Source organism: Hemicordylus capensis, chromosome 1 (genome assembly GCF_027244095.1).
Source record: "Hemicordylus capensis ecotype Gifberg chromosome 1, rHemCap1.1.pri, whole genome shotgun sequence".
NCBI lineage: Eukaryota > Metazoa > Chordata > Lepidosauria > Squamata > Cordylidae > Hemicordylus > Hemicordylus capensis.
The window spans coordinates 439,630,888-439,652,081 of NC_069657.1; the positions used below are offsets into that span (position 1 = coordinate 439,630,888).

The 21,194-nt window shown below is 40.0% G+C and overlaps 1 protein-coding gene across 29 annotated transcripts in view; it reads right to left on the reverse strand.

Annotated features, from left to right (window-relative positions):
* Positions 1 to 21,194, reverse strand: part of NRXN1 (neurexin 1) — a 1,475,796-nt gene that overhangs the window by 1,444,457 nt on the left and 10,145 nt on the right. The gene's annotated exons all lie outside the window — the stretch shown is intronic.

The window sequence follows — 21,194 nt, forward strand, 5'->3', positions numbered from 1 at the left end:
CAGGGGTGTAGCAAGGCTGGAGTGAGCTCTGGGACAAAAAGTGAAGATGGGCCTCTTCCCCCACCTTCTTCAGAGGCACAAAGAGCACGCTGTCACCCAGCCAGTGGTCCCCCCACTCAGGGGTCCTTGTTCAATTGCAGCCACACCCCTGCCTGACCCCATACTCAAAGCAACTTGCTAACTGTAAAAAATTATAAAAGACTCTTGAACAAAATATTTTAGACAGGTATTGACTACTGTAATGTACTCTACATGGGGCTCCCTTTGAATGTAGTCCAGAACTGCAATTGATGCAGAATGCTGCTGCCAGATTGGTCTCCGGGACATCCCGAAGTGACCATATTACTTTGGTTTTAAAAGTAACACCAATAGGTTTCTGGGCAAAATACAAAGTGCTGGTTATGACCTATAAAGTCCTTAACAGCTTGGGTCCAAGGTATTTAAGAGAACAACTTCTTTGTTATGAACCCCACCACCTATTAAGATCTTCAGGGGAGGTTTGTCTGAAGGTGCCGCTGGATTGTCTGGTGACAACTCAAAGGTGAGACCTCTCTGTAGTTGCCCCAGAACTGTGGAATGCACTTTCTGCTGAGATTCCTGTGCCATCCCTGTTGGCTTTTAGGAAACAACTAAAGACACATCTCTTCACCCAAGCCTTTTAGCTATTTTACAGTGTTTATGGTTTAGTTATTTTAATTTGAACTTTAATATATCTTGACTGTTTTAAAATTTCTTGGGGGTTTTAATTGTAAACTGCCTAGAGACTTCAGAAATGGGCAGTATACAAATATGTTAAATACATACATACATACACACATGACTCTATCAGGGGTGGGTAGACTTTAGGCTTCTGGGGGCTACTTGTTTAAAAAAAATGATGGGGGAGAAAGAACTAGTTTGGGGAGAAAGAACTAGTTGCAAACTAGCACATTGTACAAAGATAACAGAATAAGGGATATTAAAATCAAAATTCTTTAATTCCAGGAAAATTCTGCCACAGGACAGGAGAGGGGCAGGAGAGGAGCAGAAGTGAGGGAAGAAGTTTGAGATAAATTAAGGAGAGAAAAAGTAAAAAGAATTCTGAGCACCTGAAAAGAGAGAGTTTAAACAGCCATGCTGCCACTCAGCCAGCCAATCAGATTTTATGTGTAAGCAGGAAGGGAATGGGAAACAAGCCCATTCTTCCCAATGTGTGGAGGGCTACCTAAGTCCAGGAGCTACCAGTAACTCCTGAGCTACTTGATTCCCACCTATGAACCAGAAAACAGAGCAAAAATTCTTGGATTCTGTGCCTTAAAAGCTTTTAAAACAAAGAGTAGGTTTATCCAACTACCGTCGGATCTGGAAGTGGAGAAAATATTGGGGATATGTTGGGATGCAAGAATGTGCAATCCTGATGGGCATGGCATTTGAATCTGCTGAAGTCCAGTTCCTGAACTTCTCCACCCGACATTCTCCTAACTACCACACCCAACATCTGGAAGTCAGGCAGAGAACCTTGGAAGAATGTTGGGCAGAGAACGCATGAACCAGGTTTGAGTTAGTTCAGACATTACATGCTCTCATCTCCCAACATACCCCTGCATCTTCCCCACTTTCAGACCAGTTGCTGGTAATGTAAACACAACCAAGGATTCTGCACTGCTCTCTGAAAATTAAGGGGGAAATTCAGGAACTTGCTTCAGAGCTCCTCCTAACCACAACTGACCTTCCCTTCCCAGCAGAAGAGATTCAAATAAGGGTCTTTCCCCCCTGGTCTTAATAAATGTGTGTGGGGAATCTCACGTAGCAAGCTCTCTAACATATGCAAGTCAGTTTGAAATTAATGTCAGAGGGCAGATTGGTCACAAGTAATCCCCAAGACCATTGCAGCACTTTTTAGTGCTTCTGTTATCATGGACATAATTGCCTGCCATATCTATGATTGTCCAGTTCACCCATGTGTTTTCTCCATTAATATGTACCCACCCAGGGATGGCTAGGATTGCTCACATGTCTAAGAATACATTGTTGTGTAAATTGGACTCTACTGCTGTCCTTGCTGTGGTGGGGTAATTTGAGGTGAGTCATGATAGGCTAGCAAGGGTTGCTCTGCCCCTGCCCCTTGTGCTGTCACAAGAGAGTTAGTTTTAATGTGTTTCAGTAGTTCCTTCAGCCTGCTAGGGAGCGGTCCCTCCCTCCCTCCCTGATAACTTCCTGGAGATTCCTTGTGGGCAGTAGAGACTGAGGCAGCATGGCAGTTAGCCTGGTATATTAATTTTAGGGCTATTTATTTATTATGTATTGCTACATTGTAACCTTTGTTGTTAATGATTTTGCTGGGTTTAATTACCAATTGCTGGTAACTTTGTGTTGGCTATTTACAATTATTATACAGTTTATTTGCATAGATTCTTGGGCAGTGCAGGACTACACTGCCTTGAATGTTCTCCGTTTTGTATTGGCTGCTGTCCTTCAGTCTCCTTTTGCAAACAATGCCTAATTGGTTGTGAATGTTACTTTATTAAAGTTAGGGCCAGGGTTTTTCCTGGTGCCCTTTACCACCATTTTAGTTGTCTGGCCTAGCCATTTACCATCCCAATTGGCCTTCAGGCACAAATACCTGTGAGAAAAACAGTGCGATCTAAAATAAAACTCCTACTGCAAGTTGTCATGTAAGGGATACTGAAAGAAATCCTGGAAGGGAGGGAGATCTCTGTGTGCGAATTTCACGGAGACATATGCATGCGTGCAGATGAACCATTCTCACAGGTCATGCAAGGCATCACCCACATGCTATGTGCATAATCATGAGCAGAATGCGTTGAAGTAAAAAAAAAATTATGACAAGCAGTCAGGTTAGGAGCTTTAAGTCAGCATGGAGCATTCATTTTCATAGGACTTTTCATTTAACTCCAAAGACAACTTTGTTGATGTACCTAAACTGAAAAAATGTTCAGATGAAGTATTTATTTAAGCTCTTATGTCAACTATGTTTTGAAGAAGGAATTTCACAGACCATTTCAAGTCTAGTTTCTTTGAAAATTTTGTGTATCAGATGAGCATCTGAAAACATCAAAAGGAGCATGAAAATCAATTGCAACACATGGGTGGAAAGCTACGGACAGGCTACTTTTAAAAAAGCAGGCATTTTCAGTGTTGTGCATATGAAACACATGCAAGGGGATAGGAGTGTAGGGGAGTTCCCTGGCCATTCATTCATTTGTACTTTTCAGTGGAAATTTTTATTGCCTGTTTTTCTGCACAATTACAGGCAAATTAAAGGGTGAGACTAGGAATTAATTGTAACATATATTTGTGCAGATCAAGGTAAGGGAAAAAAATTCATGTCTTTCATTTTAGGGCTGTTAACATCGGTGCTGTACATTAGAAAAAGAGCAGAGGACCCCTACAAAGATCAGAAGTTAATATGAAATGGCAATTTATTTATTTTTTATTTTTAAAAAAATCAATTTGAACCTCACAGCAGTTTCTAAGTGCCTGTTTATAGCAACACAGTTTAATATCAGTTCTTAAATACCAGCAGTGGAGTTATAAGCCATGTGTGTATTCTGTGGTTATTGTTGAAAGAACCTCACAATCCTCCCCTTAGTCTTTGAGATAAGGATAATGTAATAGCCTTTTAAGGCTGGTGTGTGTGTGTTGGGGGGGTGAACATGCAGTGGATACTCATTTACCATGGACATTGTGAATGTTCCTCATTCTGCCACATCAATTGCAGGGAAATAACATTTTCCCAGTGCTCAAACCACTGTTTTGAATGGCTAGAAAAATGTGATTCTACCTCTTGCAAATGCAACAAGCTTCTGGTTGAGTTTGGTTCAAACAGAATCACAGAATCGCCATGTCATAACTAGAGCTGGCACTGAAATTTTGCTAAGATGAAATCTGAAGTCAGTTGCAGGGTTACTTCCAAAGGGAAACATCAGAAGTTGTTTTTTTTTTTTAAAGCCTAGCTAGTGAACAAGTTATAACAAGTGAAATTTCTTGAGAGGTTTCTACAAATCCAAGTCCAAACAGAACCAGTGCTATTTATTAGGGTGCCTGAAAGCTAGGAGTTCCCTCTTCCAGGCTATCCTACATCTTGCTCTCTGTGCCCAGAAAAACTGAACTCTGCACACTTACAGTGGGTATCCATTAAAACATGGACAAACCTAGCCTTCTTTAGCAGCAGTATCTCAATCACTATGGAAGTAATTGCTCTTACCTGCCCCACCCTCCACTACCCTGAGGAGGCGAGTCTACCTATATGCTGTACTTTGCCAAGGGAGGACTAGACACTGCCTATATAGTGGAGGACATGATACCAGTTATGAAGAAGGTGGACTTCTACACATTTCTCTTTAATAATGCAAACATGGACACCCTTCCCTGCTCTTGGCTACAAGCCTTGTTTCTTATTGGATATCTATCCTTGAGTACTAGAACACTACTGCTTTTTTCAGAAATCTTGCCTTGGACATTGCTCCTTACTCAGCTGGACAGCTCCTGTGACTTACTGGTAGTAACGCAAGTCACATAGCTCCAATATTAGCAGGAATGGGACATTTCCTTACACAGCTGAATTGCAAAGCTTAAAAAAATCATTTTAAAGAGTGGTTTGGCTCTTCTAGATCCTGATCAATGTCTCCTGCTAATCCAATTGTGTCAATACAAACATCCACTTTGTTCATTATGCAATAACAATCTGAAGGTGGTTATCTGGTCATTTCTCTCAATTTATGGCTGGGCTGTCCCCTTTAAACACGCACGCGTGTGCACACACACACACACACACACACACACACACACACACACACACAAACCACTGACCACATCACTGACCACAGGAGAGGAGAGCTGGTCTTGTGGTAGCTAGCATGACTTGTCCCCTTAGTTAAGCAGGGTCCACCCTGGTTGCATATGAATGGGAGACTTGATGTATGAGTGCTGTAAGATATTCCCCTGAGGGGATGGAGCTGCTCTGGGAAGAACAGAAGGTTTCAAGTTCCCTCTCTGGCATCTCCAAGATAGGACTGAGAGAAATTCCTGCCTGCAACTTTGGAGAAGCCACTGCCAGTCTGTGTACACCATACTGAGCTAGATGGACCTATGGACTTACTCAGTATATGGCAGCTTCCTATGTTCCTATTCCAGAATTTCATTGGCAGCAAACTGTACAGGGTCTCCAGCTGATGGTGATTCCTGGGAACTTTTGCCCTGGCTCGTGGCATCACAATGCAAGCTCCACTCATGCTTTGCATAATACTTCCCTGCTCAAAATGGCATCAGTGGACAGCACATGGGAAAATATTTATTTTATGTCATACTAACTTTCTTCTTTTAGGTGTGGTGAGCAACTGTGGCACGAATGATTTCTCTAATGCCCATGGCAGGTACCAATGTAAATTGTTGGACCATTTTTACCCAGATCATTATTTATGTAGTAAATCATTATTGGCCTACTTTCCAGTAGGCATATGAGTTTGCCCAGCATTCTGTGTGTCCATCTGTGTGTCTGTGTGTTTGTCCCCCACCCCTATCAACTTTGCAATGCCTGGACCAATGTGAACCAAATCAGGTACAGTTGTAGGGACACATAGGGACACCTCAACAGCATAGTTTGTGATGATGCCACCCACCCCAATTCAAGTTGGTGGACATGCAATCTTTTGAGGCACAAGTGGGCTAGCTTGTGGACTTCCTAACAAATTTGAACCAAATTTGGCACAGCTGTAGTTAGTGACACACAAGAACACCCAAACAGCATAATTTGTGATGATATTATCCACCTCGATTCAAGATGGCGGACGTGTAAATGTCTGAGGCCCAAGTGAACTTGTGAACTATTTAACTGGTTAACTTTGAACCAAATTTGCTACAGCTGTGGGGACACATAGGGACACCTCAACGGTGTAGTCTGTGATGATGTCATCCATCCCAATTCAAGATGGCAGACATGTCAATGCTTGAGGCGCTAGTGGGCTAGCTTGAGGGCTGTCTACCTGATTTGAACCAATTTTGGTACAGTTGTAGTGAGTGACACATAGAGACACCTCAATGGTGTAGTCTGTAATGATGTCATCCACTCCAATCCAAGATGGCAGATGTGTGTAAGTTTGAGGTACAAGAGGACTACCTGTAACTTGTGGACCACCTAACCAATCTGAACCAAATTTGCTACAGTTGTAGGGAGTGACACTCAGGGACACCTGAACAGTGTGGTTTGCAATGATATCATCCACCACAACCCAAGATGGCAGATGCGTGAACATTTGAGGTGGTAAATTGTGCTAACTAGTGAACTGCCTAACCAATTTGAACCAAATTTGCTACAAGTATAGGGACACATATGTATGGCTCAAGGGTGTAGTTTGTAATGATGTCATCCACCCTGATTCAAGATGGTGGACACGTGAATGTTTGAGGTGCAAGTGAGAACCGATTTGGACAAATTTGGTACAGTTGTAGGGAACTATAGGGACACCTCAAATGCATAGTTAGTGATGCTGTCATCTACCCCAATTCAAGATATGCATGAACATATGGATGAACGTTTGAGGCACAAGTGAGCTAACTTGTGAACTGCCTAACCAATTTGGACCATATTTAGTCCAGTTGTAGGGACAGTGAGAGGAAAGTAGGCAGATTAGTTCTTACTAGAATTTGTTTTTAATACATGATACTCCTGTATGCAAGCTAATCTCGAAACAAGGAATGTATGCCTTTTGCTTAAGAACTATTGTTTTTATGCATATGCACTTTGATTAATCAACTAAAACTCAGACAATTAATTGACTGTAATGCTTTTAATCGGCTAAAAATCTTCAAATGTATTCATTGGTATGCATGATGATACACGATATGCAAAGTTGGCATACTTTAAAGTGCTAAGTGCAGAATATATAGCTGGAAATTCTTTTATGACATATGTTTGATGGTGAGAAAGAAACCATTGCAATTAAAACACACACAATTTTCAAAACATATAAGGAGAAAAGCAAATTGAAGGTCAAGTTGCTATAACAGATTGAAGAGGGGTTCATTTGAAAACATTCTGCTTGATGTACACATCCTCATTTGCACACTAAAGCAAACTGTCTTACATATTGGCTGTACATGTACTCTTAATTACAGGAAGACATTATCATTGGTAGAAAAATCAAGAGTCAAGTTTCTCTGCTTCAAGTAAAATGAGAACTCTCTGCTATGCCCAATCAACAGACCATTATGTGTTTTCCTTTTCCACATAACATGAGTGCCATGTCAATGAAAAACGACACTCTGCTGGAAGTTGGTGAGGATCAGACTGCCATTCGAAGCATGAGTTTAACCATTGACTACAATTTATCATTAATACAGTTCTTTAATCATCATTGTGTTTTATAATCATGGGGATAACTCACTTGCACTAGCCACTAGAAATGTGGCTTGAAAAAAAAAAGTACAACTGTGCACTTGCACAAATCCAGTTATTTTAGTGGGATTCGAAAAGGATGTTTTCTACCTCCCAGTAATACTGTATAACTGAACCTGGGGAACTAATCTGAGACACATTAACCTAAGTAGAGGATATGGTGCTGTGAGATTTTGAACAAATCATTATCTCTAACTCAACTGTATCCCACTCATCCTTCAAGGAACTCAGGGGCCAGAGTGGGGCATAGAATAAAAGAATATTATTTATTGTTGTTGTTGTTGTTGTTGTTGTTTATTTACACAGTCAGACAGGTGTTATTGATTGGTTTTGTTTTATCCAGACATTGAGTCCTTCCCAAGGACCTGGGATGGCTGAATTTTATTATCAGTGTTGTTGCTGTTATTATAGATATCGTCACAGAATATAAGCTGTTCCCAGTAAAGTTGCTTTTTGTAATTGGCTGATGGTGATTCCTGTGGCCCCTATGGTGTTGAGGTGCTCTTCAAGTTGTTTTGGAATTGCACCTAGGGCGCCAATTACCACTGGGATTATTTTGGTCTTCTTCTGCCACAGCCTTTCAATTTCAATTTGTAGATCTTTGTATTTTGTAATTTTTTCTATTTCTTTTTCTTCTATTCTGCTATCCCTTGGTATTGCTATGTCGATTATTTTAACTTGTTTTTCTTTCTTCTCGACTACAGTTATATCTGGTGTATTGTGTGGTAGATGTTTGTCTGTTTGTAGTCGGAAGTCTCATAATATTTTTGCATCTTCATTTTCTACCACTTTTTCAATTTTATGGTCCCACCAATTTTTGGCTACAGGTAGCTTATATATTATTATTATTATTATTATTATTATTATTATTATTATTATTATTATTATGTATTTATTTATTTATTTATTTATTTATTTATTTTTATTTTACATTTTATATCCCACTCTTCCTCCAAGGAGCCCAGAGCAGTGTACTACATACTTAGGTTTCTCCTCACAAAAACCCTGTGAAGTAGGTTAGGATGAGAGAGAAGTGACAGGCCTGAAGTCACCCAGCAAGTATCATGGCTGAATGGGGATTTGAATTCGGGTCTCCCTGGTCTTAGTCCAGCAATCTAACCACTACACCAAATGGAAGAGGACTTTGAGATCTTCCAGTCCAACATGCCCCCCCCCCACACATTTAATGCAGGAAACTGCTACAGCATTCCTTACAGATGGCTGTCCAGCTGCTGTTTGAAAACCTCCACTGAAGGATAGCTCACCACTGCACAAGGCAGTCTGTTTCACTGTCAAACAGCTCCTGCAATTAGCAAACTATTCTAATGTCTAGCCTAAATCTACTTCCTTGTAATTTCAACCCATCGGTTCTAGTTCTAGTATCCCTCAGGAGCAATAGATACCAAGCCCACTACTTCTTCAACATGACATCCCTTTACATAATTGAAGATGGCTATTATATCTTCCCTAAGTCTTTTCCAGGCTAAATATACAACTCTTTCAGCTGTTCCTTATAGAACTTTGTTTCCAGACTCCTCACCATCTTTGTTGCCCTCCTCTGAGCCCATTTCAGTTTATCAATGTCCTTCTTAAAATGTAGTACCCACAACCTTTACATTCTGTGCAGCACTCCACTGATCTAAGAGCAGGGTATGCACACTGTTTCCAAAGTCCTTCCAGGTTGCTAACAAGTGCAGAGAAGCTCCATGGCTACTAAGAATTATGTCACTGCTATAGTAATGATTTCCCCATAATTTCCAATGGGAAAATTGTCGCTGCAGCTATGATGCAACTGTTAATGTTGCAGCACCTGGACTTTGGAAAGCACTTCCTGTTGGAATAAGAGCCTCCCCATCTCAGGCAACTTTTAAAAAGGCACTGAAGACACAATTATTCACCCAGGCTTTTAATTAGATTTATAGTTTTAAATAATTTTAATACTGGGTTTTAAATGTTTTTAATTGTCTAAATGATTTTAATTGTTAATTGATTTAATGTTTTAAATGATTTTAATGGTAAACCACCCAGAGATGCAAGGTTGGGTTGGTAAATTTTTAAATCAATCAATCAATAATGGCCATGGAGCCTCTCTGCACTTGCAAGCAGCATGAACAGGCTTTGAAGTAGCACTGAAACAGCATGCGCACCCCACTCTTGGATCAGTGAGGTGCTGCACAAAATTTAAGACAGTATTCCAGTGAGATATGGCCAGTGCAGAAAAGAATGGAATGAGTACTCCTATTGCTCTAGACAATATGACAATAATTATTTCATATTTTCTGGTCTCTGGGGCATCTAGGAGAGACCATATTACTTCTGTATTGAAGGCGTTACACTGGCTGCCGATATGTCTCTGGGCAAAATACAAGGTGTTAGTTATAACCTATAAAGCCCTAAACAGCTTGGGCCCTGGGTATTTAAGAGAACATCTTCTTTGTTATGAACCCCACCACCCACTGAGATCATAGAGAGGTCCATCTGCATTTGCCACCGGCTCGTCTGGTGGCTACTCAGGGATGGGCCTTCTCCGTTGCTGCCCCGAGGCTTTGGAATGCTCTCCCTAGTTAAAGAAGAGCTTCCCCATCTCTGACATTTTTTTTAAAGTCTTTAAAGACACACCTGTTCACTCAGGCTTTTAACTGACACTGTTTTGGTTGTTCTTAATGTTGTTTTAGAATATTGTTTTAAAAAATTTAAATTGTCATATTTTAAGTTTCTTGTTTTTGTTTTTAACCAATGTTTCAAAGTTGTTTTTATTTTGTTGTAAACCATCCAGAGACGTAAGTTTTGGGCGGTATAAAAATATGTAAAATAATAAATAAATAAATATTTATTTCATGTCAGCAATGGGCTGGACATGTAGATATTAGACCCAGCCCAGAGGGCTTATAATCTACATTGGACGAATAAGACAAGCAAGGTAGAAAAGAAAGTGGTTGCTATTTTTTCATCATATTTATGGATTCTTCATCTCTGTACATAATAATTTCCTGCAATTACTATCAGCTCTACTAAGAAAATGACATGTATCCATCAAGGAAATTCACATGTATGCTGTTACATGATGAAGAGACACAAATTTCTTGTAACTCCTCCGAACAGGTCTTCCTGTTATTTCTATACAGAAATAACAGAGAGCATACTAGGCACACATGTTTTGTCACATGTGACGATGTGATGATATACACAGGATATACAACATTATTTCCTGTGCAAAAGTTATTTCTGTATATGAAATGGATTTATGTGTGAAGCAGCCCTTGGAAGTGCACACAGAACTTACAAGCAATTTTTGACATGCAGGTGAAATCTATATAGGAAATGCATAATCTATTAGGTGGCCCAGGAAGAACAAGACATTTTTTCAGCACACTTCTTTGTAGATGGGGGTTACTCACATATACAAACCTCACTTCTAGTCTAACAAAACATAACCTGTTGGACAGGGAATGTGACGTCTGAACTGGGTCTGAATCTCCACACTTCTATCCTACATTCCAAGCAGTCATCACAGGGAAGGTGTAATACCATACGCTGAGCATTTTTAAACATAACAATGGGAAAGGAACCTCATTTGGGGTAGCATCCTCAGGGCACATGAATGTGACCATAAGCTGCATCTAAAGAGAATGTTCAGGGAAGTAAACCCTAATGCTAACCCTGTCTTATACTGTTATATGTTTTCATCCCCTAATATTTCTCATCATATTGTTGGGAACAAGTTGGAAGTTTACCAAGGTGCCTACAGAACTAACATACACATTATCACTATAAGCATCTAAAAATTAGAAATTCCTTGGCTTTAATACATTGAATGATTGCAAATAAACTGCATTATTAATTAGTGTTGAAAAGCAGTACATGAATATTGTAAAATTAACCAATAGTGCTAGCAGATACGCTCACACAGTTTATGCCTCCCTTTTATTCTGGGCAAATCTCTGTTAGGGAAAAATCTCAAGCTTCTGTAGTTACTCCTTGTATATGAGAAAGATGTCTCATTATGATATTACAATTCATTCAACAAAAACTTGACATCCAGCAAACCTGAAATCTTCTGCAAGTGTTAATTTTAGCCCTAGGATCATTCAGCTTATGCTTTAACAAGGATAGTTCTACCTGCCTAAGGCCGTTAGCAAGCAAAGTCTAACAGAAATCAAACGTGCTTCATCTCTAGTCACCAGTATGGAGCTAAACATATTACAGTGCATAAATTTCCCATCGTTGACAAAACCATATGACCAGGAGAATCTCAAACATCAAACAAAGCTGTTTTCTGTTATGGCCCAAATTATGTTGGTGATATATCTGCAAGTTTCAGTCTAGGCTACCTGGAAAATGGAATATCAGTAAAGACGTGTTGAATTTAAAAGGGAAATCATTACCGTACATTAAAATGTCAGATTCACTGATATAATATAAATGCATGTCTAATCCATGTCCCAGGGCTTAATATTAAGGCATATGTCAGAGGTTGCAATGAAAAGCAAAAAATGGAAGAAATTAAAAGGAAACTCTGCATAATTTTGACTGCTGCCAGGCACTTTTCTTTCTTTGCTGTGATTACACCCCTGGCACTATAAAATCCAACAATCTTCCATCTTCTAATATAAAGACTCCTTTTAAGAAGTGTATTTCTCCATCCTTTATGCTCACCCTGAGCTGAAACTCAGCCTGTGCATTATTTTGGGGCCTACATTTTCCTAATCAAAATAGTGTACCTATGAGCACCACCCAAATGCCCTTGGGTGTAGCAGAGGGTGAAAAATAAGGATTTTCCAGTTGGTGGATGCCAGGAAAGGGGTCTTTTTAATGCCAGTCCTGAAGTTGTGGAACTCCTTCTCTCTCAAGCCTCCTTTCTTTCTGCTTTTTAACAGGCCTTAAGAAACTGTTTGTTGGGATTCTTACATTGAATGCAGGAGGAGGAAGACTGTGGTCGGTTCATGCAAGGGACTTTTTATATTTGTAAGCAAGAGGGCACATGCAGGGTCAACTAATGCTGATTAGTTATGCCTTGACTGTTAAGAGAGCCTGAGTATTCACTAACTGAAAATTTAAAATACATTGAGGTCATTCACACAATCGAAAACTGTGTTCTGCCCAGGTTTGGGAGCTGTGTGTACTCCCAATTTTTGATTGTGTGGAAGCAAGGTTAGAGGAAAACTTGGGTCGAAGTGATTGTGTGGAAGCAAGGTAGGAGAAAAGGCTACCCAGGTTTTCCTCTAACCTTGCTTCCACACAATCACTTCTACCCAGGTTTTCCTCTAACCTTCCACACAATCAAAAACTGGGAGTACACACAGCTCCCAATCCCAGTTTGAACATAGTTTCTGACTGTGTGAATGACCTCATTGTTGAATGATGGAGATTCCCATTTTTTGTTATCAGTAGCCCATCGCTGATCTCAAAGACACCAAGAGACTCTCATGGCTGCATATTGGAGGGGAAGGTTGGTAGTGGTGGACCAAGGTTGGTAGTCGTGGACCAACTGTCTATCAGAGAAGTGTGCATTGATCTTATCATTGAGAAGCCCTTGCTAATATATCAGGGAATTCCAGGGTCCCCAGGAACACAGTTTGGAGATGACTTACATGCTTCATAGCAATTAATGTCAGCATTCTACAATGCTGACAAAGTTTGATTCTAAAGCACCTCTACTTGGGTCAACAAATCAGTATGTGGTGTGTTGTTTTGAAATGAGCACTGAAGACATTTTGAGTTACACTCCACAGAAACTCCTAAATTATTCAGACTTTTCACACAACCATTGTACTTGCCAGTAATGTTTATAAAGATATGGGTCCAAGGGTTGCTAACTATACGAAACTCAGAATGGGTATATAAAAACAGTTAGTTTCCTTTCCTGCAAGGATTTTTTACATTTACTAAACTTTCTCCACCCGTGAAGACTATGCACATGACTGCTGGGTGGGCGCACTTGCACTCTTTAACTCAGGTAAAAGCCCAGGTAAAAAAATTCGGGCTACTAAGGGAGGCTGCACCAGGATCGGCCTCAATACTCTCAGAGGCACCTTTTAACGCGGTGATTCGCTTTATTTAGCAGGGGGAGAGTAACTGGCCCTATGCATCCCCAGCACAGTACCTCCAGTGACTGTTGCTGGTGTCTCTCTTATGTTTCTTTTTAGATTGTGAGCCTTTTGGGACCATGAACAATCTTATTTATTTATTATTTCTCTGTGTAAACCGCCCTGAGCCATTTTTGGAAGGGCGGTATAGAAATTAAAAAAACAAACAAACAACAAACAAGAAGAACCTCAAGTTCAAGCTTTCGCAGGCTTTTAATTAGAATTAATTTTAATAATTTTAAAACTTTGTTTTAATATCTATTTTATTCTGTTGTTTTTACTGTCACGTATTTTAATTTTTAACTTTAAAATGTTTTAAACTTTGTACACTGCCTAGAGATGTACATATCAGGCAATATAGAAATATGATTAATAAATAAATACTGGTGTTGCACACGAGCCGCCCTAACCTGGGTAGGGCTTCTTGTGTGCACAGCCTTACTGTTTCAAGTTTCAAGTCTAGAGAAAGTGGATTTTGTTTCTAAATGTGAGGTATTCTTAGTGGGTTTATTTTTCCTGTCCCAGAGTCTAGGATGCTTGAAATTCACAGTTCTGTTTAAGTTACGGTAGTACCTATAGCTGGCTTTGGTAGCAGGATCGTTTGGCTTTTATTAGTACATAGCACAATGCATGCTTCTCTTAAGGGCATTTTCTAATTTGGAGGAAGTATCCATACTCATGCGAAGCATTCAGTGGAAGAGTTCATGCTTTGCATACAAAAGGGCTCACTCCCTAGCATCTAACATTATAGGATTCAGAAAGCAGAGCTGGGAAATCTCTCTAAATTCTTGAGGAACAACTGCCAATCTGCCAGTTGGAAATGACATTACTGAGAAGCTAAACTCAGTATAAGTCATCTTCATAACGTTCAGCACCTGTTACAGTATGCTGTGAGAAGTATCTCAAGCACAGAACAGCCTCTCTCATTAGCAGAGGTAGGAAAGGCAAGCATATACAGTATACTAAGGTTTCTTGGCCTTTTGTCTAAGATCAAGTTATTCTCTCCTGCTAATTGGACCAAGAGACACCTTTTCAAATGGTGACTCACTTACATTTTGCAGGAGGACTGCAGCTATTTCTATTTGATACAGCATAGTGTCCCTCCCAGTGGCTGTTAATGCTATCTCTCTGAATTTCTTTTTAGACTGTGAGCCAGGTCTCACGATCAGTGAGACTTGGTTCTGGAGGGTGCGCGGGGAGAGAGGGCTAAGCCCGCTCTCCCCAGCACATGAGCAGGGAGGGAGCGGCTGCCTACACGATTGCCGGCTCCATGATGGAGGCAGGGGGGGCTGGGGAGCTCGGGGGCCGCGTGGCCCGCAGAAGCTCCAATATGCCCTGTGCGAGCATGCAGGGCATACTGGAGAGACCCCTGGAGCCAGGAGGTGGCTTTTCGCCTCCCCTCCAGGGGTCTACTCATGAGTAACTTCGGCCCTGAGCCGCACCGTGGCTACTCACAACAATCTGTAAAACCAGGTTTGCGGAGCGCTCGCTCGGCAAACCTCGTTTTAGGGCAGGGGTACTTAAGCGGGTTACCCTCCTAGGAACCTCTGGGCTCGCAGCTAAGCCCGGTGGTTCACACAATGGGGAGAAATCGGGCTAGTCTCCGCTAGCCCAATTTTGCCCCATCCTGTGAATAGCCTCTGTGTGTCCCTTTGGAGCGGGGAACCATTTTCTCATTCATTTTTATATGAAAACTGCTTTAAGAATTTTAAAATATGAGATGCTTTCACAAAAATTGCTTAAAGTACTTTTAAGTATAGAGATGCTCTATAAATATTCTAAATACATAAATAAGATAAATTTTAATAAGTAAAATTGTTCTTATTGCTGTTTATGTTGCCTGACAGCCTGACTAAATTACTCGACAGAAGTCCCATTGAAATTAATAGAACCAGTCAGTCATGACTAACTTGTCCTATTAATTTCACTTCTGTAGCTTAAGTTAGTCAGGATGTCAGCCATTATAGGTTAACCGTTTTTACTGCTAAGTAAACAACATCTATAGGAACATTTATATGTTTATCTGGCTCATTAGTTATTTCACGGTATTTTAGGGGAGAGCAAGCATGAATTGTATTTTAGGGGAGAGCAAGTATTTGGATGGGTCACTACATGTGTGAGCACTGTATGATATTTCCCTTAGGGGGTGGGACCATAGCTCAGTGGCAGAGACCAGCTGCATCAGGAGGTCCCAGTTACAGTCCTTGGCAGCATCTCCAGGTAGCTCTGGGAGAGACTTCTGCCCATCACCTTGGAGAGCTACTGCTAGTCAGTGTAGACAGTTGTGAGCTAGATAGACCAATGGTCTGACTTGGTATAAGGCAGCTGGTCTGGTGGTAGCAAGCATGACGTGTCCCCTTAGCTAAGCAGGGTCTGCCCTGGTTGCATATGAATGAGAGACTTGATGTGTGAGCACTGTAAGATATTCCCCTCAGGGATGGAGCCACTCTGGGAAGAGCAGAAGGTTTCGAGTTCCCTCCCTGGCAGCATCTCCAAGATAGGGCTGAGAGAGATTCCTGCCTGCAACCTTGGAGAAGCCGCTGCCAGTCTGTGAAGACAATACTGAGCTAGATAGACCAATGGTCTGACTCAGTATATGGCAGCTTCCTATGTTCCTGTGTTCCAGGAACATAGGAAATGTTATTGTTCTACATAGCAGAATAGATTGTTGAAGAATATCACTGTGCCAAAGGAAAGACAAAGGTCTTCAAATGCCTTTCTATGGACATAAAGATAAGGGCTACATGTTTAGGGCTGTAGCTCAATGGTTGAACAAAGACATGCAAAGATAGAATCTCCAAGTGGGGATGAGAAAGATCCCAGTTTGAAACACAATCAGTGCAGACAATGCTGAGCTATGCATGGCTCAATGGTCTGTCTTGTTATGCACCTTCATATGTTGAACTGGCTCACAATAAATTTCAGGGCACAATAACCATGATCCTTTCAAAAGGATATTCAAGGCTGAAAATCAAATTATATAAGAAAGATTCTATCATCTATCTACGGAACACTCCAATGCAGGATATTCTTGCCATTATTAAAAGGTTAGAGAAAGTGATACTAGTTAAACTCCAGAGTCATTTTATCAAATGCTGAAGAGTGTAAATACTTGAAACACATTGAGATTTTTCTGTTCTCCCCCACCCCCAACATGTATTAAAATGCCTGCATTTAAATGTCTATTATCAGATCACTAACAAGATTTTGATGTGGTGAGTTTTACATAAAGATAAATACAAGCAATGACTAGGAATTGCTTTCTGTTTAGACAGAAAAACAACCCAAGGACCATCAAGCTCCTTCATGCATATGTGCTCATTTAAAAAAAAAAGTGAAAGTCTTTAGCATTAAACAAAAATATTTCACCATCACATATTTAGCAGCACTATGAATTATACAATTTTTAGCTTATTTCCCCCCAGATCTTATTAAACATCCTTGGCAGGTACTATTATATTTAACATACAGGATTCTTTATTAAATTTAACTGTTGATCTGTTCTGATTTTACTATCTTTGTATTGCTCTGAGGAGGTATTATTTATTTGAATCCTGTATGAACAATTTGGCATTTGTTATAGCTCTGCTGTATTCAGAGCTGAAATAGTCCCATTCAGGGGCGTAGCTAGGAGAGAGGGGGCCTGTGTCCACCCCTCTCCCTGGTGGCCCCTCGGAGTGAGGGATTAAATGAAGAACATACAGAGGGGTGGAGCTGGTGGCCCTTCAGGAGCTGTGGGGCCTGGGTTCTTTGAACCCATCTGCTCTATTATAGCTACACCCCTGGTCCCATTGCACCTTTTACCACATACACATCTGTATACATGTTATACTGTCTATCCTATGGGGAAGGACTATACTTCCCAGCAGTCCATGCACACCTTCTAAGATGACGCTCGGGGTTGGACAGATCTCTGTTTCTCTTAAAGCCCCCTCCCCCCAACCGCTCTCCAGTGCTGAGAAAAGCATAGGACTTGCAGAGGTCAGCACAATAGGAAATGGCTCTTGCACTGAAAGCAGTTTGCCAAAGTGACCAGGGGCATAGCAAGGTTGGAGTGGGCCCAGAGACAAGATTTTAAAATGGGACACCACCACCCCCACTGAAGCTCAGCTCATGAAATCTTAAATGAGGCTGAATAGTGGTAACAAAAAGCATATATATATAACCTATGTGCCACAATAGAACACCATCCTAAATTATTTTTTTAAAGGTTTTGTAAATTGTAGATGATGCAAGTCATTTAATGGTACTAAAGAAAGACATGCTGATCTGGTAGCTCCAGGTCTTAACACCCACATCAGTTTTGGAGGATGAATACAACTGAAGGAAGCCCGGGTGGGTGAGTGGCTGTGGGAGTTAGTCATGTGACTTGTCTCTGGGGGGGCCCCCAAGACAGTGGGCCCCCAGACAACTGTATTACCTTGCCCTATTATAATTACGCCCCTGAAAGTGACCTCCACTTTAAAAATAGTGAAGAGCGCTGACCTATAATTTAAAACAAAGATAGATCTTATCTGAACATAGGGAGAGCCAGAGGCGCCCTTACCTCAGGACTTCGGGGCCAAAGTCCAGGGTCTCCACATCCCTTGGGGCCCACCCAAATCTTCTTTAGTCTGCTCTGGGTGGTGTGGTTTGTGCCCTCAAGAACCCATGTGTTCAAAAATGATGCTTAACTTGCAGCAGGCGGCCAGGGCAGGGCGGGGAGGGGGGCTCCAAAGGCCTTAAGGTCCAGGCTCCAAAATTATCTAGGTGCACCTCTGGGGATAGCATTGACAGGGTTTTTGTAAGGTTATGGAAATAATGCATGTTGACACTAAAAAAACCCACCCCTGTTTAAGCACTAGGTTAAGTTTAGGGCCGCTGCTCAGTAGAAGAGCGTCTGTTTTGCATGCAGAAGGTCCCAGCGTCAGCCCCTGGCAAGTCCCCTGCCTGAAACCTTGGAGGAGCTGCTGCTGGCCAGTATGGATAGTAGTGACTTATAGGGAACCATGGTTGGACTTGGTATTAGGCAGCTTCCTATGTCCCTATGTATTACTGTATTATTAATTGGAATACTAATAATATGGTATAGAACAACCATGGAATATGATATAAATTGATGACTCCTCTCTAGAGGCAGTGGTCCTTACTGCTGTCGTAACTTAATATTTAAAGCAAGATTTTTGTTTTTAACTTCTGCTCAGTAATTTGCAAATAATGAGCAACACCTAAGGTGTTTTTTTTAAAAGCTCTTTAACAATCATTTTATTCATTATACTATTAAACTTTAGAAAAATAATAGCTATAATAATAAATAACTTAAATAACTTTATTATAATAATATATTATATAATATATTATTATAAATAACTTTAATAATAAATAATAACTGCCAAAACACACACACATAAAACACCATGTTTAACAGCCAGAAATGCTTTCTGATTAACTTCTATGCATATACGACAGTGCCTGGTATATTTTAGACACTTCTGTAAACAATAACTGAGAGTGGTGAGTAACCCTATCCTTCATACACACCCAAATAAAGTATTCTGCAAATATACACCAGCTTCAATCTGTATTTTGTAGGCTGCTGTGTGAATCCCTACTAATGGTTCTCAGTTCTGCAAAGACTCAGGACCACCTTAGAATAACCAATTTTGAAATTAAATTGCTATAGGCAATAGCTACCATAATTCTTAAGCATAATGAGGACAATGAGTTATACTTGTCTCCTTCCTATTTTGTTTTTGCTTCCCCTAATTAGTCACGAGAAATGTAATCTAATCACAGAGTAATTCAAACCTTTGATTAATCAATACAAAAAGCTACTTGTAGCCGTTAGAGTTTACCTTTTTTGATATGGTTTTTATAACAAAGAGGAAGCTTGGGATCAGAGTAACAGCTCTCAGTAACTGATTGGGAGCTTCTCCTTTTCTTTGAAGGAAATTTGAAGCAGATTGTAATATGGTAGATTGCTTTTTTGTTCTGTGAGCAGTGCATACAATTTTGTTGAGATTGGGATAATGAATCCTTGTTATTGCAGTAATTAAAGGTTTGTGCTGGGTGGTAAGGCTGCAAACCTATGCACAATTGTAGTAAGTCTCACTTAAATCCATAGGGATTGCTTCTGAGTAAATATGGACAAAACTGGCAGACAACACCCAAATAGGCTAGTCTGAAATGCATTTAGAACCAACATACAGGCATAATTTGAAGGGAGGTGCCATTATTTCATATTTTTAATGTACAGGTGTAGGAGGGCTCCTTGCTTTTATTTTCCTGTGTGATTATACTACTTGCATTAATGTTTCTCAAGAAATAACTAGTTAGCTATATTTTTGTGGTATTTTTAGGCAAGGTCAGCATATGTAATTTCTCTTATGGCAGCCACTGACTTGATAACTGATTGTATCAATTACCACCTTGAATTAGAACAAGATTCAGTATAGTGAAACAAGGTAAGCTAAATTTATTAAACACTCCTTTCAATTGCACCTTGAAACAAATTATATACAAATAAGACCCATATAGAACATGAATCCCTTTGATTGCTAATGAAAATACAGTTTATTATTCTCTGAGATGCACACTTGCGACAGCATTTGTGAATTTAAAAATGCTTGACACCCAATGGTAGAAAGATGAGAGATAGCTGATAAATTAAATAAGATGTAGAATAACTCAAAACCTAAGTACTGGACAGCAACAACAGGGAGTTTACATAATAAAAAAACGAACACCCACAAAATGATGTTTCTTTTCTACAGCCAATGAAATTTGATGAAAAGTGATAAAGGCAAGTTACTCAGCCAGTACTGACATGTAGCTGCTCAGTGAACACCTCTGTCTGGCCTATATCAGATCTATTTTAAATGCTGAAGGATTTCTGCTTCTCTCTGGTATGAAGATTATTGCTTTACGTTTTAGAATATGTGTACAAATTCATATTTCTTCTCTCTCCTCATCAACAGTCATTTATAACAGCTTTAACTATTATTTCATTTCTAGCAAATGCAACACAAGCATTTGCTATAGTTTTGGAAGGCTGGAAAAGTAGTTCCCAACATTTTGAAATAAGACTATTCTTTCCTTGTTTTAAAGAACCTAGATATACCTACAAATAAATCCATTATATTTTTTAAAACCCAAATATTGGACCCTGACTATGATAATTCAATAATTAATCATTTCAAAGGGACAACAGAGACATTCCCCTTTCTTCTTTCTGGATCAACAGGTTCCAAATACTGACCCCTGGAAATGACCCAGTAAACATTATTTTACAATTTATATAGTATTTATGCAACTCACATATCAATTTGTTAATTCCATTCTCATGCAATGGCATTCACTCTGGTATGAAATTATAAATCCACCACATTCCATATTCTTTGCCCATTAAAGAACTGCACACATAAATCATTGATATGACTTCAAGCAATCTGGTGATCTTAAAAGGCCTTTTGCAAAAAAAGGAAGAGTAAACTCCATTCCTCCATTCCTCTCATACAAGGCTCCCTCCCACTTCTCTGGACAATAATAAAGCTAGCAGCAGTCAAATCCACAAACATGTTAACCTGAAGTTCTTACATTTAAAGTTACTTAATCCCATTGGAACCAAATAGGTTTAAATACTAGTACTTCAGTTGACTTGGGTTGTGAATAGATTTGCAAGTTGTTTTCAGAAATCCCCATGGATAATTCCAAGTTATCATTTCTTCGGGTAG